This window comes from Schistocerca cancellata, chromosome 9 (genome assembly GCF_023864275.1).
Source record: "Schistocerca cancellata isolate TAMUIC-IGC-003103 chromosome 9, iqSchCanc2.1, whole genome shotgun sequence".
NCBI classification, from domain to species: Eukaryota; Metazoa; Arthropoda; class Insecta; order Orthoptera; family Acrididae; genus Schistocerca; species Schistocerca cancellata.
Genome location: NC_064634.1, coordinates 351,532,951 through 351,557,178, shown reverse-complemented (window position 1 = coordinate 351,557,178; position 24,228 = coordinate 351,532,951).

Sequence of the window (24,228 nt, the reverse complement as noted above, 5' to 3'; positions counted from 1 at the left end):
AGCAGGTTTGTTAACAACCGTAGTAACACAAGCAATGCTTCACGTCCCTTTGTGAGGTAAGTTCAGAACCAGGAGAAGTTACACAGATACAACCCAACACCTCTCCAGGCGGGATAGCACGGGCGTGCTGGTGGATAGGGCAGATTCCGTACAACGTGAACCACAGCAGACTAAAAACTAACATTATAAAACTAGTAACAGTGAACTGCTTTACTAACGGAGGCACATATTTCATTATATTACCACTTAAGAGACAAATATAAATAAATAAACAAGCATCTACCCAAGCAGAGAATATAGTGATAAGCAACAAAGCTCTTAACAACTGCGTAGCACTCTGATTACAGGAATGAGAAAACCAGTAAGGCTTACGTTCTCCCAAAATTAATTGGCAAACAGTTACTTGTCCTAACTATGGAGCAGGACAGTCATTATACTCTATTTCAAATGGAAGAAAATTCAAAGTCGCTGACTTCTAACAAGTTTTGCGGAAGACACTAGTCATAAGTAACGAATAGGCCAGCTATTACTAACGCAAACTCTATTATTTCAAATAGCTAAGCAACCGAATCTCAGATGTCAAACTTTGTTTACTAAGCTGTCGGTAACAACTACAGTGGGACGATACATTCTTATTTTAGCAGAATTTATCATAGAAAATCTCAGGGCGGGTCAACCCCACCAAATTTTTTTACAAATACTTAATTGAAATGACTGGATTGAAAAGGAACTCCGGAAGAACTGGTTTCACTTCAGTCGTTACTTACTTGCAACTGTTTTCCGCATACTACACTACGCCTTGCACTCTCTGTTGTGATGTTGTCACTTCTGGTAATTATTTACCACCTGAAACGAAAAACGTTTGTTTAAGAAAAAATTTACACATTTTCTTCTCTGTATGATGTCGCAAGTACCTATCTCTCAATGTTTTTTATCACATTTGGGAAACTAGTGTTCATGTCGACATCCTGTACTTTCTAACACTACATTTTATTTGCAAATTTAGTCAGTGGCTAAAAGCATGTGGTAGTTTGCAGACTGGACCATCGAGACAGACGCAACAGGTAATAATGCATTCGCATTCAGGAGAATCTTGGTTCAAATACGATCTTACTGGGTATCCTACAACTTTTCGACGGATATAGGTGCTACATCGAGTATTAACAAATTTCTATGCTTCAGAAACGCTTTCCTTGCCATTGCCAGTCTACAATTTATATCCTCTTCGAACATCATCAGTTATTTTTCTCCGCAAATAATAAAACTCATCTACTCATTTCCTAATCTAATTCCCACAACATCACCTGATTTAATTCGACTACATTCCGCTATCCTCGTTTTGCTTTTGTTGATGTTCATCTTTTATCCTCCTTTCAGGACACTGTACATTCAGTTCAAATGCTCTTCGAGATCCTTTGCTGTCTGTGACAGGATTACAATGTCATCGGCACACCTCAAAGTTTTCATTTCTTCTCCATGGATTTTAATTCCTACTCCAAATTTTTCTTTTGTTTCCTTTACTGCTTGCTCAATAACAGATTGAATAACATCGGTGATAGGCTACAAACCTGTCTCCCTCCCTTCTCAACTACTGCTTCCCTTTCGTGCTCCTCGACTTTTATAACTGCCGTCTGGTTTCTGTACAAATTGTAAATAGCCTGTCGGTCCCTGTATTTGATCCCTTCCACCTTCAGAATTTGAAATAGAGTATTCCAGTCAACATTGTCAAAAAGCTTTCTCTAAGTCTACATATGCTAGAAACGTAGGTTTGCCTTTCCTTAATCTATTTTCTAAGATAAGTCGTAGGGTCAATATTGCCTCACGTGGTCCAACATTTTTACTGAATCCAGACTGATCTTCCCCAAGGTCGGCTCCTACCCGTTTTTCCATTCGTCTGTGAAGAATTCATGTTAGTATTTTGCAGCGGTGACTTATTAAACTGATAATTTGGTAATTTTCACACCTGTCAACACCTGCTTTCTTTGGGACTGGAATTACTATTTTCTTCTTGAAGTCTGAGGGAATTTCACTTGTCTTATACATCTTGCTCACAAAATAGCAGAGTTTTATCATGGCTGACTCTCCCAAGGCTCTCAGTAGTTCTAATGGAATGTTGTCTACTCCCGGGGCCTTGTTTCGACTTACATCTTTCAGTGCTCTGTCAAACTCTTCACGCAGAATCATATCTCCCATTTCATCCTCATCTACGTCCTCTTCCATTTCCATAATATTGCCCTCAAGTATATCGCCCTTGTATAGAACCTCTGTATACTCCTTCCACCTTTCTGCTTTCCCTTCTTTGCTTAGAACTGGGTTTCCATCTGAGCTCTTGATATTCATGCAAGTGGTTCTCTTTTCTCCAAAGGTCTCTCTAATTTTCCTATAGGCAGTATCTATCTTACCCCAACGCTAATGTTTTATCGGCCGCTAACGTTTTATCGGCCGGTTATGCATCTTGAATCATGACCCCAGCACATAACTGCCACTTTGTCGCCCTGCTCAGCCATTTTCCACTTCTTGTCGTTTGATTTTTGAGGCGTTTGTATTCCCTTTTGCCTGCTTCATATACTGCATTTACATATTTTCTCCTTTCATCAATTAAATTCAATAGCTCTCCTGTTACCCAAAGCTTTCTATTAGCTTTCATCTTTTTATCTACTTGATCCTCTAGCGCTTTCACTGTTTCATCTGTCAAAGTTAGCAATTCTTCTTCTACTACATTTCTTTCTCCCGTTCTTGTCAATCGTTCCCTAATGCTTTCTCAGTAACTCTCTACAACCTCTGGTTCTTTCAGTTTATCCGGGTCCTATCCCCTTAAATTCCCATCTCTTTGCAGTTTCTTCAGGCTGGGTATATCCCACATTAATATCAACTAATTCGTGTGTGGATATTTTTGGTCAGAAAGTGTAGAATACATTTCTCGGAGAGTGTCTTAGACCTGTAAAATTGCACTCAGTGATCGGTACGAATGTTAAGTAAGCACCACAGCAGATGAAACATCCTGGTAGATTAAAACTGTGTGCCGGACCGAGACTCGAACTCGGAACCTTTGCCTTTCGCGGGCAAGTGCTCGCAGGAGAGCTTCTGTGAAGTTTGGAATGTAGGAGACGAAGTACTGGCGAGAGTAAAGCTGTGAGGCCGGGGCGTGAGCCTTGCTTGGATAGCTCAAATGGTAGAGCACTTGCCCGCGAAAGGTAAAGGTACCGAGTTTGAGTCTCGGTCCGGCCCACAGTTTTAATCTGCCAGGAAGTTTCATATCAGCGCACACTCCGCTGCAGAGTGAAAATCTCATTCTGGAAACCACAACAGATGCTTGAGGTGCAATCACTAAGCCAGCTGCGGTATCATTTTACACAAACATCTCCAGGTGACAAAGTGGCGGTGATCGGTGCGAATGTTAAATAATCACCACAGCAGATGCTTGAGGTACATTTACTAAGCCAGATGTGATTTCATTCAACACAAACATCTCTAGGTGACAAAGTGGCAGTTATGTGCTGGGGTCATGATTCAAGATGCTTAACCGGCCGATAAAACGTTACGAGATACGTACTGTCACACGACAAGTACTATATTTCACTTAGTTGACTGCGCTTAGTATAAGCACAGCCAGCAGTACGTGTTGGGTACAAAACAACATGCAACGCAGTCAACGAAGTGAAATATTGTACTTTTCGTATTCCAGCATGTACCTTCTAAAGTTTTATCTGCAGATTAATCATTTTCAATCACGATACCGATACATGTCTGCCACTATGTCACCTGAGAACGATCATAACGAATAGAACTGGACGAGGCTTAATGTTTTGCCTCTAAACAACTGTGGCGGATTTCATAGCTTTCGTATTAACCGTACGTGGAAGCGCAACATTATCCAGAGTTGGGTGCGCTTTGAAGCTTAAAAACGTCAACGCTCATGTGCGAATACGTCCTTGCTCAGGCTTTAAAAGTGAAGTCATAGCGGTCTTCAGGCTATTCCTTCTGATTATTTTCTGTTTACTTGGGTCGAACAGTATTTCGGAAACGGTAAAACGTTTCATATGATCTGTTACTGCATTTATTTACCGCAAAGTCTTGACCTTAGCGGGTGCATCATGGTCAAGCGAAGACTCAACATGAGTGCACCGCCGCATCTTCTGTGCTTTAAGAGGATATCGGCCTGACTATTCTTAACAGAGATCCTTCCCCAGATGCACAATGGATCTTCTTTTTATTCATTGGCTTTTGATTTTATGACCATACAACCTACCATAATTTATACGTATTAGTAACAACTGACAGTTTTGACTCTTATTTATGTACAAAATTAAAATCAATTTATAGAAAAAGAGGCATAATTTTTATAAAATTGGTATATATGTACTACGCTTGTCTACGTACAAAACACAAATTAAATTTAGTTACAATATAAGCAATATTATTTTCAACTAACCTGCCGACCTGATGATGGTTGAAGTTATCGCTACAGCAAGCATAAATCTACTAACAACAGTATTGTTGACTCCTGTTTTGATCAGAGTCGACGTGGAATCTTCCTACACGTCGGCCAGGGGCCTGAAGATGGCGTAGTAAATCGCTGAAACTGGCAGCCAAATAAAATAAGTGTGGAAAGTAGACGGCTGAAAGGTGTTTAATTTGACATCCCTGTTCTCTATGTACATAGACGATCTTCCTGACAGGGAGAGCAGAAATTTGCACCCATAGGCGGACACAAGATGTCTTGGACAGAATGTATTGTCGGTATGACGACTGGCGGCTTTCTGGAAAAAAAAGTAAATGTTGATGCAGATTAGTTGGGAGAGAAATCCTGCAACGTTAGAATACAGCGGTAGCGGTGTGTTGCTTCTTTGTCAGTCGAATCGATTACGTATTGTCTAAGCTTGACGTTGTAAAGCGATATGAAATGGAGGGAGCACGTAAGGAGGGTAGTAGCGAAGGCGAATGATCGACTTCGGTTTATGGGTAGAATTTTAGGAAAGTGTAGTTGGTCTATAAAGGAGACCATGTAGGGCTTAACTACAGTAGTTGCGACCCATTCTGCCGGCCGGAGTGGCCGAGCGGTTCTAGACTCTACAGTCTCCATTCTGCCTCGGGCATGGATGTGTGTGATGTCCTAGGTCAGTTAGGTTTAAGAAGTTCTAAGTTCTATTGATGACCTCAGCAGTTAAGTCCCATAGTGCTCAGAGACATTTGAACCGTTTTGCGACCCATTCTGAGTACCACTAGACTGTTTGGGAAAGCGGTCAGGGGAATTAAAGGAAGACATCTACGCAATTCAGAGGTGGGCTACTACATTTGTTACCGATAGGTTCGATCAGCACGCAAGTATTACGAGGATACTTCGTGAACTCAAATGGAAATCCCTGGAAGGAAGACGAGACGCTACTGAGAAAATTTAGAGAACCGGCGTTTGACCGCAAAACGATTGTATTCCCACCGACGCACCTTTTGCGTACGGACGACGAAGATAGAAGACATCAGGGCTTGTACGGAGGCGTACAGACAGTCGTTTTTCCCTCAACGTATTTGTGAGCGGAAAAGGGAAGGAAATGTGTAGCACAACGTGCCTTCTGCCGGGTTCCGGCGCATGTATTTAGACGGCGAGAGTGAAATGGGAGTGGCGTGGAAAATATTGTCTGTAACTACCTACAGCAACAAAATAATCACAGAAAGTATGTACAATACGATGGAAATCATGATCTGCTGTCAGAGCATAAAACTCGTAGAGGCACGCCTTTTTATGTATCCCATCTTTAAAATCAATTAAGTTACAGAAATAAAACTAAATCAACTGTAGATGAAATATGGGTTTCGAAATACGCTTGAATAGAGTATAAAAGCAGAAAAAAATTGCGTTGTGCAGAAGGCGGATTTTAAAAGCTAGAATTTAATTCGCAGCCACAGAAAGTTGCAACGAGAGCTTTCACTACTGGCAGGATGATTATTTCGAGAGCAGCCTACGTCAGAGCGGGTTCAGTGGAGAGCTACGTGCTAATCCGGGGCTCCTCGCAGCGGGCTTAGGAGGTCGTCGACCTGTCGTTGCCCTCTGGCCGCGGCTCCTGTCAACCTCTGCGACCCTGACAAACAGTAGGAGGCGAAAAAAGAATCGCCTCGGCTACCTAAGCTCGCTGAAAAACCTGAGGGTGGCCCTGGGGCTTTGTGTAAAAAGCTCGCTCTCTGCGGGGCAGGGGAACACAAAAAGCGGGAGGTCACGAAAAAAGAGCCAGGCTGCCGGGATTCGCCACACGAAGCGGCCGGCGCCGCGATCCTCAAGTGAGCCGTGCTTTTTAGTTCAGAGACCCGCCGAGTCCGCCGAGTAAGCGGGCAGCCGGCCGAGATTGAGTGCCGTCTTGACCCCTGCGGTGAACTTCAGGGGTGGGCGTGGTGGTGGTGTTGTGACTTCATCTGAACTCTGTCTCCTCTGACCAGTGTGGGTGGTCCTGGAATTGATACACTTCTATACGCTCCTTGCCATTGGGAGTGCAATGTCGGTACAGTGATCTTCGCGTGGCGTAAGGTCATCGGCACACGGGCCGTGCAACCGAACGTTGAGCGTTGATCGTGCCCAATTTGTGACGTCATAGCAAGGAAAGGAGACGGTGGGCAAGTCTTTCCAGATGTGCAGAGCAATATCTAGCAAGTCAAATATTCTGAACGTGCGTTTCAACGCAGACCAATGAGATGGCATAACGGCACCTACGTCACAGGAACGTCATTTCCCTTTAGTTCAAAGTCGCGAGAAGCAATTGAATCCCATATATACTAAACAGGCAAAATACGGCGCTATGGTCTGCAACATCTATATAAGTCAACAAGTGTCTGGCGCTGTTGTTAGATCGGTTGCTGCTGCTACAGTGGCAAGTTATCAAGACGTAAGTGCGTTTGAGCGTAGCGCTATAGTGTGCTCTCAAACGATGGGACATAGCATCTCCGAGGTAGCGATGCAGTGGGGACTTTCCCGTACGACCATTTCACGAACGTACCGTGAATATCAGGAATTCGGTAAAACATGAGATATCCGACATCGCTCTGGCCGGACAAGGATCCTGCATGAACGGGACCAACGATGACTGAAGAGACTCTTTCAACGTGACAGAAGTGCAACCCTTCCGCAAATTGCTGCAGATTTCAATGCTGGGCCATCAACAAGTGTCAGCATGCGAACCAGTCAACGAAACAATATTGATATAGGCATCTGCTGCCGAAGGCTCACTCTTGTACCTTTGATGACTGCACGACACAAAGCTTTACTCCTCGCCTGGGACCGTCAACACCGCCATTGACTGTCGATGATTGGAAACATGTTGCCTGGTCGAACGAGTCTCGTTTAAAATTGTATCGACCGGACGGACGTGTAAGGGTGTGGAGACAACCTCATGAATTCATGGACCCTGCATGTCAGCAGGGGACTGTTCAAGCTGGTAGAGACTCTGTAATGGTGTGGGGCCTGTGCAGTTCGAATGATACGGGACCCATACGTCTAGATACGACTCTGACAAGTGACACATACGTAATGATCTCGTCTGATCACCTGCATCTGTTCTTATCCATTGTGCATTCCGACGGACTTGGGCAATTCCAGCAGGGCAATGCGACACGCTACATACCCAGAACTGTTGCAGAGTCGCTCCAGGAACACCGTTCTGAGTTTGAGCTCTTCGGCTGGCCACCAAACTCCCCAGGCATGATCATTACTAAATATATCTGGGATTCCTTGTAATGTGATGTTCAGAAGAGATCTCCACTCCCGTACTCTTACTGATTTATGGACAGATCTGCAGCAGTCATGGTGTCATTTGCCTCCACCACTACTTCAGACATTAGGTGAATCCATGCCACGTAGTGTTGCTGCACTTCAAAATTGAGGATGACAGCCCGTCGTTAACTGTACGATTTATTGTAACAAAATGATGAGAAACATCGTGCTAGTAATTAAATAATTGTTGTAACCTGCGCATTATTAAAGTACGCCGTTACAAGCCAATGGTACGTTGACGAGCCATCAGAAACGCATTGTTCTCGTCAGTTAGTAACACACACACAACTAAAGCTTTGGGGAGATGATAAGACGCGAAGTATGGGCGTAGGGCTGGTGCAATTCTTAGCGTTGTGCAATTGTAATGTGTTAGTTCATGTGTTTATGGATCGCTTCTCACTAGATCCTCATTCATTTTTACTAACCCTCGCATTTTCTGATAGATTTGGAATTTTCTTATTAGTTTAATGTATGTATATTCTATAATATTCGATGTTATCCAAATAGAAGTGCGCTCTTTCTGTGAAGGAAGTTTGTTCGATTGACTTAATCTACAAGACAGATTGCACTACTTGTGGTAGAGTATTTTGCACTTTCTTGTTTCAGGTTCTGTATTTCACATACTTGAAAAATTCTGCTTCTGAATGTGAACAGTGGTCAAGTTAGAACGGCCGTAAGGTTTTACCTAAAAGTTAGAACAATGAAATAATTTTTATCTTATGTGGAGAAGTACAGTAAATTTGTATCACGCTATCTGTAATGCTAATTTTATAAGCCGAAGTCTTTATTGTCTGGATATGCTACTTTTCTTTTATCCTTAGAGCATGTTGATGGATGTTGGAGTTTATATTAACTACGCACATTACAGGTCGAACCATGCTACTAGCACGTGTACAAGGGAGGAAATACGCTTTTAGCGTAAGAACATCACGCCCGTCCATTTCGTAAACAGCGTGATTTGCGAGTGGTATGGACAACTCGCATCGTTTCAGAGCGTTGAGCAGCACGTTGAACTCGGCACGCTGCACGTTAACGTTCGAAAGCACGGTCCGTGTGCCGACGACTTAAGGCGTTCTTCCCTGTATTTGAAATGGCACCGTTCGAATTAGCGGCGAGCTGAATAGAATGCAACCACACCGTTACGACACATTAAGAGTTCACTCCAAAGACTGATTTCACCCAGATCGTCAAAATCAAAGCCTACATACATACTACACAAACCTTCATGTGGTGCGTGGTGGAAGTTACTTCGTGTTTTATTGTCACACTACCCCTTTACTGTTCCGGCGTGCGGGAAGAACGATTTTTGATAAGCCTCTTTGTGAGCTCAAATCTTTCTAATTTTACCTTCATGCTTCTTTCACGAGATATACGTAGAAGGAGCCAATATATCGAGTGACTCTTAGGAATGTACGCTGTCGTAATTTTAACACCATGATACACAAACCCTCTCCTGCAGTGTCTGCCACTGGAGTTGGCTGACAATCTCCGTGACGCTCTCTCGCTTACAACATGAACCTGTGACGAAATGCGCTGCTCTTCTTTGGATCTTTCCTACTTTACATATTCTATATGGTATGCGTTGCAGACTGAGGATCAATATTCAAGTATCGTTCGAGTAAGATTTCTGTAAGCCACTTGGTTTGGTGACTAGGGATACTTTTGAAAGTAAGAAATGCAATTTGTGTCTTATTTATGTTGTCATTGTGTCAACCAAGTCGCGAGACTGATCACTGCAGCGAACCAATAATTTTGTCAACGTGTTTCTGGACCTAAGAACAAGCCGCAAAGCTGAGTATCACAGATAAAGTCAACAACCTCTTTGGAGTCGTATGGTTTAAAACAGCAGACAATCAACACATATGTGCGCAGTATATAGGGGCATAAAAAAAATTCCGTTTGAGGACGTTGCTGCACCATATATGCGACCCAGTGCGACTCCGATGAGGGTTACAAAAGAACCGACATGTAGACAAGGTGATAGTCTGGCCTTCAAATGGAAACTTTTTGATCTCACATTATAACTGAGATCAAAAGTATCCGCCTAACTGTCTTGCAGTGGATCCTGACGCAGTTTGGAATTCCTGTGCGATTGTCTGGATAAATGTCTGCCTATTACAGATTACTATCCTTTTCTACATCTACATCTACATCAACATACATACTCCGCAATCCACCATACGGTGCGTGGCGCAGGGTACCTCGTACCACAACTAGCGTCTTCTCTCCCTGTTCCACTCCCAAACAGAACGAGGGAAAAATGACTGCCTATATGCCTCTGTACGAGGCCTAATCTGTCTTATCTTATCTTTGAGGTCTTTCCGCGAAATGTAACTTGGCGGCAGCAAAATTGTACTGCAGTCAGCCTCAAATGCTGGTTCTCTAAATTTCCTCAGTAGCGATTTACGAAAAGAGCGCCTCCTTTCCTCTAGAGACTCCCACCCGACTTCCTGAAGCATTTCCGTAACACTCGCATGATGATCAAACCTACCAGTAACAAATCTAGCAGCCCGCCTCTGAATTGCTTCTATGTCCACCCTCAATCCGACCTGATAGAAATCCCAAACGCTCGAGCAGTACTCAAGAATAGGTCGTATTAGTGTTTTATAAGCGGTCTCCTTTACAGATGAACTACATCTTCCCAAAATTCTACCAACGAACCGAAGACGACTATTCGCCTTCCCCACAACTGCCATTACATGCTTGTCCCAATTCATATCGCTCTGCAATGTTACGCCCAAATATTTAATCGACGTGACTGTGTCAAGCGCTACACTACTAATGGAGTATTCAAACATTACAGGATTCTTTTTCCTTTATCTATGCCATTCTTTACACCAATCACAAATCCTGTGTAAGTCATCATGTATCCCCCTACAGTCACTCAACGACGACACCTTCCCGTACACAACAGCATGATCAGCAAACAGCCGCACATTGCTATCCACCCTATCCAAAAGATCATTTATGTAGATAGAAAACAACAGCGGACCTACCACACTTCCGTGGGGCACTCCAGATGATACCCTCACCTCCGATGAACACTTCAACTGTCGGCGGTCTCTGTCAGTCAACAGACGAGATCGGCCTGTACGCTTTTGTGCTTTACGTGAACCTTCACGTTTCCACATCACTATCACATCGGAAACAATGGACATAGTAATGTTTAGGAGTTTGGAAATCTCGCGTACAGACGTATGACACAAGTTGTACCCAATCACCTAACCACGTTCGAAGTCCGTGAGTTCCGCAGAGCGTCCCATTCTGCTCCCTCACGATCTCTAATGACTACCGAGTTCACTGACATGGATTACCTGGCAGTAGGTGGCAGCACAATGCACCTAATATGAAAAAGGTATGTTTTTGGGGGTGTCCGGATACTTTTAATCTCATAGTGTATGTCATGAATGGGTATGTTCTACATCTCCTCTTAGTCTCTGGATAGATTTCAATAAAATTTAGTACACACATATCTTTGCGTCTGGAACGAAACACTATGAAGGTAGAAACCACCAACTCCCCAATAGTGTCGGGATGGTGGGTGACAGAGAAGCGCGAGCGGAAAACTAACACTCCGAATTTTTCATTCTGTTCTCAAAATCGGTCGTGTCATGCATATTACTCTGTCGACTTTCCCGCTTCGTTGACCAAGTTGCAACCGTCTGACGCCGGAGGGCTCCGAACTGTAGCGTGTAACATGGCGATGTGTAACGTAGCTACGTCTGTGCGCGGCAAACAGCGAGCTGGAATCGATTTTAGAATTCTAATAGTTTGTCCACATGTGTAGCATCCTCTCCTTCAGCGAGATAACGCCAGACTACACACAAATGGTGTGACATCTGCAACACGCCGACGCCTTGGGTCTCTGTCATCGATCGTTCTCTGTACAGTCCCGACTTGGCCCCATCCGATTTTCATCTGTTTCCAAAACTTAAAGCACATCTTCGAAGACTTTACTTTGATAGTGACGAAGTGGTGCAAGCAGAGTTGACTTTGTGGCTCTGTCAACAGTCATACAGTCTACAATGAAAGTATCATCAAACTGATCTGTCGTAGGGAGAAATGTGTTTGTTGCCAGGGTGATAACGTTGAGAAACGAATATGTAGATATGAATAATACAGATGTAAAATGATAGTAAAGTTTGTTTTATTTAAAAACATTTAAGAGTTTCCACATAGTAAATTCGGAGTCATTACATTTCAGCATGCCCTCGTGTGTACTGGGTGGTCAGAAATTCCCGTTACAGACTTCTAGGTCTTGTAGATGGGAATGAATACATCGTATTTTGAATAGGAACCCATGTCCGGAGCGTCAAAGTTTTAGGCGCGGGCGTCTGTAAATGTACGTATACACGAGGTGATTCCGTGATGATATTACAGACTTTCTAGGATGATGGAGATCGACAAATGCATCAGTTTGAAATAAGGATCCCTGTACCGGAAACGAATGAGTCGAAAGTTATAAACGAAAACGGTTCTGATACCTCTGACAGTTGAATACATGTACCGGTTCTTGTGTTGCGAAGAGTGTAGGGCTGGTAACTTTCAGTGGTAGTAGTGTGGACAAAAACGAGAAGAAATGTCCAGTAAACGTGGGCTGTAACATCATCACGGAATCACCCCGTGTATACGTACATTTACAGACGCCCGCGCCTATAACCTTGACGCTCTGTAGTTTCGCTGGATGACGTTTCCGAACATGGGTTCCTATTCAAAATACGATGTATTCACTCCCCACTACACGTTCTAGAAGGCTGTAACGAGAATTTCCGACCACCCTGTATAAATGACCTGTGGATAAACTTGGAAGATTCACGATGTTTCCTTGGATGATGCAGTTTTATGTAGATGAATCGAAACGACAGAAAATTGTAATTAAATGCAGAAATACCTGCAGAAGATCAATGTTTGGTGCAGGAAATGGAAGTTAATCCACAACGTCAATAAATGCAATGTATTGTGGATAAAAAGGCAGAATAACCCTTTCTTTTGTGATTATTCGATTGCACAGCACTCACTGGAAGCGGTTACATCAGTTAAATATCTAGGACAGCGAGTGCTGAGGGATTTAAAGTAGAGCGACTACACAAAACTAACCGCAGATAATGTACATTCGGGAGTGGGATTCACTGGAAGAATTTTAATACACGAAATAAATACCATTACTTCTTTTTCGAACCTTTTTACGTCACCCCTTCCCATCCACACTGCGCCCCGTTGTGGCAATGAGCAGCCTTACTCCCACAGTATTTTTACACAAACAGTAAGTCACGTACCTAGTAAATTTGGTATAAATCGCTCCAGATGCTCCTGAGTTATGCTTCATTGTCAGTCGCTTTTCATTCCCGTCGCTATGGCTTGCAGGTGGTTCTCAATCGCACAGTGCTTCTTTCCTGACAGTATGAAACCAGTTACTTACCGACCTTTTAAATAATCTAACTCTCTTGTATAAGGCTACATCAAATTTCTGATTACTTAAAAATCATTTAATGTGTTAAGTATGTGACGTTAAGCATGTAAGCCCGAAAAAGTTTCAAAAAGTTAGAAATTATGTTTAGAGTTTACTGAAAGCCGTTATTCCTCTCATTACCAAAATTACCAAAACTGAAGGATTAAGAAGAAACCTAGTTTCGTGTGTACCACAGTGCTCACGGCGTCATATCCCTGAACCACGTGTTGTGCAACGGTAAAATTTGCAGGCACATTTAGTGGTATATGTGAATACAGTCTGCAAAATGTTAACAGTAAATATGCGATTCTACAGCTACATCTACCTCTACGTGGATACCCTGCAAATCACATTCAAGTGCCTGGCAGTGGGTTCATCGAACCACCTTCACAATGCTCTATTATTCCCATCTCGTACAGCGCGCGGAAAGAACGAACACCTATATCATTCCGTACGAGCTCTGATTTCCCTTATTTTATCGTGTTAATCTTTTTCTCCCTGTGTAGGTCGGTGTCAACAAAATATTTCCACATTCTGAAGAAAAGGTTGATGATTGGAATTTTGTGAGAAGATTACGTCGCAACGAAAAACGCCTTTCTTTTAATGATGTCCAGCCCAAATCCTTCTTCATTTCTGTGACACTCTCTCCCGTATTTCACGATTATACAAAATGTGCTGCCCTTCTTTGAACTTTTTCGATGTACTCCGTCAGTCCTATCTGGTAAGGATCCCACACAGCGCAGCAGTATTCTAAAAGGGGACGGACTAGCGTAGTGTAGCAGTCTCCTTAGTTGATTTGTTACATTTTCTAAGTGTCCTGCCAATAAAACACAATCTTTGGTTAGCCTTCCCCACAATGTTTTCTGTGTGTTCCCTCCAGTTCAAGTTGTTCGTAATTGTAATGCCTAGGTATTTAGTTAAATTTACGGCTTTTAGATTGTTGTTGTTGTTGTTGTGGTTCAGTCCTGAGACTGGTTTCATGCAGCTCTCCATGCTACTCTATCCTGGGCTCTTCATCTCCCAGTACCTACTGCAACCTACATCCTTCTAATCTGCTTAGTGTATTCATCTCTAGGTCTCCCTGTACGATTTTTACCCTCCACGCTGCCCTCCAATACTAAATTGGTGATCCATTGATGTCTCAGAACATATCCTACCAACCGATCCCTTCTTCTAGTCAAGTTGTGCCACAAACTCCTCTTCTCCCCAATGCTATTCAATACCTCCTCATTAGTTATGTGATCTACCCATCTAGCATTCTTCTGTAGCACCACGCTTTTAGATTAGACTGATTTATCATGTAACCGAAGTTTAACGAGTTCCTTTTAGCACTCATGTGGATGACCTCACATTTTTCGTTATTTAGGGTCAACTGCCACTTTTAGCACCATTCAGATATCTTTTCTAAATCGTTTTGCAGTTTGTTGTAATCTTCTGATGACTTTATTAATCGATAAACGACAGCGTCATCTGCAAACAACCGAAGACGGCTGCCCAGATTGTCTCCAAAATCGTTTATATAGATAAGGAACAGCAAAGGCCTATAACACTACCTTGGGGAACGCCAGAAATCTCTTCCGTTTTACTCGATTAATTAAAACGTCATGCCAGATGCGACAGTTACACTGCACGATGAACTTTTTTCCTTTCATCACTTTGTGCCGGTGGGCGGGGTGGGGGGAGGTGTCAGGGGAAAAAATGCTTCGGAAAAGTTTGAAATTATGCGTCGAATTTGTTGCAGTTTCCAGAACGCTCTCATTCTTAAACGCTGGATAAATATAGTCAGTGTATTTTATCAGGGAGCGTTGCTCCTCTTGTGGATGTTAGCTCCACAGCGCTCGTTTTCAGACAGCAAGTGATATTTGTACCAGGTTTGGTTGAAATAGATCCCGCAGTTTAGAACGAGATGTTGAAGATACATAAATACGTGTATGCCTTTTTATAACATACACATATACTGAGAAAAGTGATGGTCCTATAATACTCTTTGTGATACGCCTGAAGTTACTTTTATGACTGAACGTTTCCCTCCGTTGAAAATGGCCTGATTTGACCTCTTTACTAAAGGTTCTCCATTTCAGTCATTCCGATGGTCTGATATCCTGCGCTCTCGTATTCTGTCCATTAGGCATCAGTGTATAGCTATACCCAACGCCTTTTTGAAGTCCAGGAACACGTACTAGTGTTTCTTCCAGCTCCATTCGCGTAAGGTGAGCGGGAAGAATGATGGGTTGGACCGTTCTGTGCACACCGTAATTAATCCAACCTTATCTTCGCGGTCCCCGCGAGAGCGATAAGTTGTGGGCTGCACTATATTTCTGGATTCCTCCCTTAATTCTGTGTCCTGAAACTTTGTATGTAGGGTTGACGGTGTAGCTAGCCTCTATCTTCAAGTGTCTGCCGCCACAGGTTTTTCAGAATCTCCATGATGGTACCTGTGGCTCAAACTTGTCTGTCACCATTCCCGTCAACGTTCTTTGCATACTTTCAGTGTATCTGGTACGGATCCCAGACAATAGAGTAATTTTCTAGTCTAGTTGTTCTACAAAGCCCTTTTGTCCCCTATTCGATTCAGCATCTTTTCAGAAGCATTTCTGAAAAGAGAACTTTATTGTCATTCAACTGAGTCTGTTGAGTGAGTGGCGCACTTGTATGTGGCACCAGAATAAGATAAGAATATTAATAAATTAAAATGAAACTAGTATACAATAAACGATGAACATCTCTGATAGGCTCGATAATGCGGATCGCTGACTTCGCGCGACTGCAGAGCCAAAGATACTGCTTCTGGTGTGAGATGTAGTGTTGGAGTAAGAGAGGGCTGGGCGCACAGTTGTAGGTAGCTGTCTGTGAGGGAAAGACGATGGAGTGGGCAGTTCCTGTGGTGTGCTGTGTAAAGCCATCAAGAGTTAGATTAATGTAGGTATGTCAATATTGTTGAACTTGGAAGCAGAAATCTTCATGTAAACAAAGTAAAGATGTTAAATAATTATGAGTTTTGCTTTTCCAGCGCATTAGAATATATGAGTTGGCTGATAACTTGTAATTTTTGAGTAACCCCAGAATGTACATGAACTGTTTTGACAGAAAGAGAGATATTTCACTTTTGTAATGCTTCTAAGATTTCTTAACACAGCTATATGTAATTTGATGACTTGCATTTATACTGGTTTAATGAGGTTGGATAATACGTATTGTTTAAATCTCGTTGTTGTGAATCAATTGTGAGTAATGTAACTTGAGTTGTCAGATGTTTTTGAAAAGCCAAACTTAACTTGCAATGTAATTTTGCAAAAAAATACCTCAGTGTTAGTAATTCACCATAATCAGTTCCGTCTCCCTGTCCAGATCATGTATTTTTTAAACAAGTTGGATTTCCCTAAATGTTCTCGTTAATCAGCCAAAAGGATTTCATGTGAATTTCCAAGCATTACGGCCAGCACTGCACACTGCTGAGCCTGTAGCTAGCATTTGTAATTTTTTTAATGAGAGACCAGAATATATCGCGTTCAACCGTTGCTGCCCTAGAGGTAAGACAATGTAATTTATTTGTTATGTGCACAGGGACCAAAGTTATCAGTTTTGAACAGGGCCAGATGATTAGTACCTAAGGGGCCGAATGTATTTTGCGGTAACTGTGTTTCTTTATTGGTACTGGGGGTTGCATTGCCCAGTCAATTCGTGTAAGGTTTTGCTAACAATAACTCGGAGTAAGCACACCATTTGCACTTACAAATCGCAACACGACAATTCTAGTTCAGAACTCATTCCGCAGATCTGACATTCAGTCAACGTAATCGTAAAGTTTATTACTTCATTTTTTTATAGAACGTTACACAATACAAATTTAAGTGTTAAGAAATCTGGTTTTCGATGCACATACGTATGTGAAACGTCAACTGTATCAAGTGTAAAAGGCATAAGTGAAGATGTGTCTATTCGTGACTGAGAACGGTGTATTGAACAACAGTACGTCAGTGTTTACGTTATTTACAGACTAATAATTGTAACTGTTACAAGTAGTATGTTTCTAGGTTGGTTAGTACGGAAATAAAAGAGATGTCAGGATGAAAAGATAAAAATGGTTCAAATGGCTCTGAGCACTATGGGACTTAACATCTGAGGTCATCAGTCCCCTAGAACTTAGAACTACTTAAACCTAACTAACCGAAGGACATCACACACTTCCATGAACAAGGCAGGATTCGAACCTGCGACCGTAGAGGTCGCGCGGTTCCAGACTGAAGCGCCTAGAACCGCTCGGCCACATCGGCCGGCGGTGAAAAGATATCAGTGATAAAGTTCGCTGATGACATTGCTATCTTCAGTGAAAGTGAAGAAGAATTACAGGACATGCCGAATGGAATGAACAGTCTAATTAGTCCAGAATGTGGATTAAGAGTAAATCAAAGGAAGATGAGAGTAATGAGAAGCAACAGAAGTGAGACCCGCGAGAAACTTAACATCATAATTTGGACCATGAAATAGACGAAATGAAATTATGATACATATGGAGCAAAAAGCCCATCATGGAGTATATGAAAAGCAGATTAGCACTGGCAAAAAGGGCTTTCCTGGCCAAGAGAAATCGACTAATATGAAACATAGGCGTCAATATGAGGAAGAAAGTTCTGAGATTGCAACTACAGGACAGAGATTGGCATATATGCAGAAAATAATTCAGGACGCAGTTTGCAAGTGCTCTTTTGTGGTGAAAAGATTGGCATAGTAGAGGAAACTGTGACGGGTCCTATCAAACCAGTAGAAGCATGGACGCGCAGACACAAAACGCTTGATCTATACTAACAGGCGTAGTCCACTTGCTCGCGCAGAAAACAGCAGGGCGTCGAGTTTGTGGGAATTCTATTCGACACAGAGGAAAAGCAACCAACACGCGCGTGTGTCTACGTTTTAAAGTCCATACATAAAGATATCTGCCCTTTGCACCTGTTACACCCTGTATACATTATTAGCAAGAGGGGAATAAAAGCTTCTGGAATGTGTTTCGTTTGGGCAGAAAGTTACAACAGACTAGTCTTCGGGCTGAACAACACGACAACAATAACAACAACAACTACCGCTCCATTAACTATTCAAATTACGCATCTGATCTTCATCACTATTCTGTAACACCACATTTCAAATGCTTCTGTTCTCTTCTTGTCTATACAGATTCATTCCAATATAAGGCTGCAGTCTACACTATTACGGTCAGAATAGACTTCTTAGCAAATTCTTATTCAGTGTTATCATATCCCTCGTACTCATAAATTTTTATGCTAATCCCAATCCGCATTTTGTATTCTCTATATTTCTGTCAAAGTCAGTTATTTTCCTGCCGAAATCGCAAAGCTTGTCTACTATTTCTAATATCTCGTTTGCGAATCTAACTGACCTAACATTATCTGACTTGACTTCGAACTTGGTTTTCTTTTCTGTTTATCTCTTTTCAGTACTCTATCCATTTTGTTTAACTGATCCAGGTCCTCTGATTCAAATACAAGTTTCTCCTTACTTTCTGTTGCTGTTGATCGTATGTTAATAACACGAGGCATAAGCTACGGCACTCCCTCAACTGCTCCTTGCATTTAATATTCATTAGACTCTCCGTACATGTTGCTGATAACCTGTTCCTCCCTGTATTTTAATTCTAGTAGCTTCAGAATTTGTATGAATGTTTGCAGTAGACACTGTCAAAGATTTTTTTCTTAATCTGCAAATGCAGTGAAGATGGGTTACTCTCAAATGGCTCTGAGCACTATGGGACTTAACTTCTGAGATCATCAGTCCCCTAGAACTTAGAACTACTTAAACCTAACTAATCGAAGGACAGCACACACATCCATGCCCGAGCAGGATTCGAACCTGCGACCGTAGCGGTCGCGCGGTTACAGACTGAAGCGCCTAGAACCGCTCGGCCACCCGGCCGGCGGGTTACTCTCCTTTCAACCTAAGATAGGTCGTAGGACTTACAAGCAGGAATTTTGAACGTTGCATTGAGGTGAATACAGCATCACGTCACGGTGTGGTTCTAAATTTTAGAACGTCGTCAGTGGTATGTCTAAGAGGCACGTAAATCAATCGTGTTAGTTTAAAATACCAGTTCAGTAACAGCTTTCCAAATTTACATTCCACTGTCTCACTGATAGTGCCAATCCTCTCAGAGCAGGCGCACCTACCCTCTAGAGTGACACAACTGCTATTTAACTGAATGTCACCGTTTCGTAATATGTGATCTGTTGCACATTTTGTGTGGGCTGAAACATTTTACTTTTTAAATTGCAAAAACAGAAAAACTGACAAATCTCGAGTTCTATTCGTACTCGGTAAAGGAGGGTCTGTTCGTACTGAGGGAGGTGACGCAGTGGTTAGCACACTGGAGTCGCATTCGGAAGGACGACGGTTCAAACCCGCGGCCAGCCATCCTGATTTAGGTTTTCCGTGATTTCCCTAACTCGCTTCAGGCAAATGCCGGAATGATTCCTTTGAAAGGGCACGGCCGATCTCTTTCCCCATTCTTCTCTAATCGGAGCTTATGTTCCGTCACTAATGACTTCGCTGTCGACGGGACGCTAAACACAGATCTCATCCTCCTCCAAGGCCTGTTCGTATCAGGTGTTTTATGTTTAAAGAAGAATATCTGATAAGCACGTGAACCGGAACACCAGGTTAACTCTATTTTCTTCATCGTCCGCCGCGCGGGATTAGCCGAGCGGTCTAAGGCGCTGCAGTCATGGACTGTGCGGCTGGGCATAGGTGTGTGTGTTTGTCCTTAAGATAACTTAGGTTAAGTAGTGTGTAAGCTTAGGGACTGATGACCTTAGCAGTTAAGTCCCATAAGATTTCAAACACATTTGAACATTTTTTTCTTCATCGTCCGATTAGAATATTTTGTTCTTTTTCTTCTCCATGTCTTTCATAGGACTTCTCATCGTTTACTTGCAATAAGTTACACTTAGTTGCGCAGTGTAGTTAAAATCGGTGTATACTACTATCAACAGGGCTTTTTTCTTCAAAAAGAAATAGAGGAAACAGATAAGTTACTTGAGTCACTTGGTGTTTCGGTGGACGATTACGGACCTGTAATTCTAAAATTGTGGACTTCGATCCTCGGACGACCATAGGATTTTTGCTCTCACTTATTGGTTCCTTCACTTCTGGCAATGATCTGCTAACGTTACCCCTTCGTAGCCGGCCGTGGTGGCCGAGCGGTTCTAGGGGTTCAGTCCGGAACCGCGTGACCGCTACGGTCGGAGGATCGAATCCTGCCTCGGGCATGGATGTGTGTGATGTTCTTAGGTTAGTTAGGTTTAAGCAGTTCTAAGTTCTAGGGGACTGATGACCTCAGATGTTAAGTCCCATAGTGCTTCGAGCCATTTGAACCATTTTGCACCCCTTCGTCCGGATTTCAGGTCCCCTAATGACTGACTGAGTAATTCATTTGAAAGGCAACGCCAACTTTACTAGAGCCTCGCTAGTCCTCAGGTGGGGCACAAAATCAGTTACTTACTTTGCCCAAAATGCCTACGCTTTTGACAACATACCAATGCAGTCAATAGCTCCTTCCACTGCTACCACATTTACGTCTACATTCGAATTACCCTTTTGGAGGATAAGATACACCAACGTTGATTTTGCTTCTTTGAGTTTCATTTTAGTTGCTCTCAAACTGCTTTCATCCTTCGGGAGTGGCGTTCCTTTTCTTTCTTGGCCCTCTTCCTTCAATTTGCATGCCTCTTTCTTTCCTGAAATCCAGCCTTTTGCTTCGCTTTCCAAAAAGTATTCTCTTACCTATTATGTCCATTTTAATGCCAGTGCTTCCCATACCTATGTTAAGTTTAGTAAACCATGTGGTTGGTTTTGTAGCTGCTCAGTAAGGTGAAGACCTGCCTGGTTACACCGATACTATCTATTCGGCTTTGGTATCCATAAAACTGCAGTCTTCTTTTCCTCATCACGTCAGTTAGCTTTCCCATTTTCAAATGGAGTTCTCTGATCTTAATTTGTATTCAGCATTACTATTCCTTTTTGGTCCCAGTATATTCCTTAGAATTGTTCTTTCAGCTTCCCCCGGTTTTCAAAATCCTAAGTCTTGTTTGTTTAAATGTCTCTGCTGCATAGTTTTCCAGGCCCTACTACTGTTCAATAATTTCTTAATTTTGTGTTTCAGGGCAAAGAATTTTTGTTATACATTGTTTTCCTCATATGGAATTGACTTTCTATTTTATGTGCTCTATTTTCTATTGCTATCTCTGGTTTTATATTGCTCTCTTTCATTTTTCCATGTATCTGAAACAGATTATTTTAGATAACGCGTTGTTACAGGCTTTAATTTCGTTAATATTTGTCATGAACTGTTTTATTTTTTGGAATGATTGTTCCTGCTTGTTTCTGTAGTTTTCTGAGTTGCTCATTGGCATTATCCAGTGAGTCAGCAATTAACGTCTGTGGTGATTATGTTTTCTTCTTGGTTGAACACCACTAGTCTTCATGAATTTCCTCTATTCTCACTATTTTCTCCAATGCACAGTTGAGAGGTAGAGGTGAGATACGAACTTCTTGTCTTACTCCTGATTTTATTTCAAAACGTTTCATATGTTCTTACATTTGTCCAAAAAAAATTAATCAAAACATTCATAAACAACATAGGTACAGTAAGCCAATTGCTCATGCACGAGGATTAAAGAACAAGAAATTGGGTGGTTGCCATTTCTCTTCAACATGATTTAATATATTCCACGGTCCTCAGTCACCACTACCAAGTACATATTAGCTGGTTACAAAACTTCAGACAAAAATTCATTATGCAATTTCTATGAATTCTTGCTTTTGCTCTGCACAAATATGTGCTTTAAAAAAGCAGAAGACTCCCTATGCAAGAAGGGTAAAACAAAGGACCTGAAAAATTGCAGTCAAATATTCTTAATGTCGATTTATTGCAGAGTTCGAGAGCATATTCAAAGTTAGAATATAATAAACTTCCTTGAGAAGGAACAACTTCGATCAACAAGTCAGTTCATAACTGGGAAGTATCGCTCGTGCGAAACTAAGACGTCACTTTTCTCCTTCACAATATCCCGTGAAGCACGCGTGAAGGGTAACAGGAAATTTCCATATTACCAGGTCTTCGGAAAGCGTTTGACACAGAGCCTCACTGCAGACAGTTAACTAAGTTCCGATGATAGAGAATAGGTTCTCAGACGTGTGTGTGGTTCAAAAACTTTTGAGGTACTAGGGCCCAGCACACTGTTCTGGAAGGCGATTATCCGTCGGACTCAAAGGTGTCGCGAGGATTGCTCCGAGAAACTGTGATAGGATCGCTCTTGTTCTGTATACACACAAAAGATGTCGGTCAGAGTGAGGAGCAATCTGCGACAGTTTGTGAGGTCATTTTACTGTGCGGGAAGTGTAATTGTAGAGTGACTGAAGGAGGATACAGGATTATTTGGACAGAATTTGTGTTTCTTATGATGAATGGCAGTTTGTTCTAAATGTGGGAAAATGTAAGCTAATTAATATGAATAGGAAAAACAATTCTGTGTTGCTCGAACACAGCCGGCCGATGTGGCCGAGCGGTTCTAGGCGCTTCAGTCTGGAACCGCGCGACCGCTACGGTCGCAGGTTCGTATCCTGCCTCGGGCATGGATGTGTGTGATGTCCTTAGGTTAGTTAGGTTTAAGTAGTTCTAAGTTCTAGGGGACTGATGACCTCAGATGTTAAGTCCCATAGTGCTCAGAGTCATTTGAGCCTTTTTTTTGCTCGAACACAGTATTAGCGGTGTACTGCTTGATACAGTCGCGTTGATTAAATATCTAGACATAGCGTTGCAAAACGACATGAAATGAAATGAGCAAGAAAGTAGGTTGCAGTGAGAGTGAGCGATCGACTTCTGTTTATCGGCAGAATTCTGGGTAAATAATAGTCTGCGTACAGAACATTTGCACGATCCATTCTTCAGTACTGCTCTAGTATTTCGGACCCCCACCAGATCGTATTAAAAGAAGATCTCGAAGCAATTCACTGGAATGCTACTGGATTTGTTTACTCGTGGTTCGATCAACACACTAGCATTACGAAAATGCTTTATGAACAAAAATGAGAATTCCTGGAGGGAAAGAAGACACTCCCTTAGCGAAACGCTATTGGAAAAGTTTAGAGAACCAATATCTGTGATAGACTCCAAAATAATTCAGCTTCCACCAATGTACGTCTCTCGTAAAGACCACGAAGAAAAGAGAAATCTGGACTCGTACAGATGACAGTCGTTTTTTCTTAATTCGATTTGCGAGTGGAAAAGTAAAGTGGTATAGGCACTTTATGATAGCATATGGACCAATGGTGAGCCTCCACTAATATAGATTTTACACACTGTTTTGAATAATCGTTTGATTGACACTTCCTCCAATGATTACAGACACTCTGAAGGAATGTTGCCTATTTAGTTTTCCTTGTTTGATCAAAAATCTTCCAACGTTCTGTCTGATTATAATACTTGAACCCCTATGTTTTACAAGTAGAAATCCTACAATAGAGTGTTCTTTTAATTTCATCCAAAGATATTTTCAGATTATTAGAAGCAGAATTACTCCATCTATCGATGGTCCTGAGTTCGTTACATATTCCTGTAGCCATTTCGGTTTACCCTCCGTATTGACAAGGGATTTCGAATTGATTCCCTGTTACTAGATTTCCAGAAAGCTTTTGACACTATACCACACAAGCGGCTTTTAGTGAAACTGAGTGTTCATGGAATATCGTCTCAGTTATGTGACTTGATTCGTGATTTCCTGTCAGAGGGGTCACAGCTCGCAGTCATTGACGGAAAGTTATCGAGTAAAACAGATGTGATTTCTGGCGTTACCCAAGGTAATGTTATAGACCCTTTGCTGTTCCTTATCCATGTAAACGATTTAGGAGACAATCCGAGCTGCCGTCTTGTTTACAGATGATGCTGTCGTTTATCGACTAGTAAAGTCATCAGAAGATCAAAACAAGCTGCAAAACGATTTAGAAAAGATATCTA